Source organism: Cariama cristata, unplaced genomic scaffold (genome assembly GCF_000690535.1).
Source record: "Cariama cristata isolate BGI_N322 unplaced genomic scaffold, ASM69053v1 scaffold11841, whole genome shotgun sequence".
Classification (NCBI taxonomy): Eukaryota; Metazoa; Chordata; class Aves; order Cariamiformes; family Cariamidae; genus Cariama; species Cariama cristata.
The window spans coordinates 7,115-7,351 of NW_009599885.1; positions in this window are offsets into that span (position 1 = coordinate 7,115).

Below are 237 nucleotides of genomic sequence, written 5' to 3' on the forward strand. Positions count from 1 at the left end.
ACATCACCTGTGTGCCACCGGGTGCTCTTGTGCAGCTGGCTTCAGCCAGAGCTGCGGGATGCTGCTGAGCGCCCAGTGCTGGGCAGAGGGTCCTGTATGGTGCCACAGCTGGCATGGTTTGGGCTGGAAACAACTGCTCCACGTTGCAGTATCAGGTTTTGGCGGCACTGCCAGCGATGCCGGAGCTGCACAGTGTTTGCTCTTGCCCTCCGCACAGCCACCATCCTGCTCCCACCG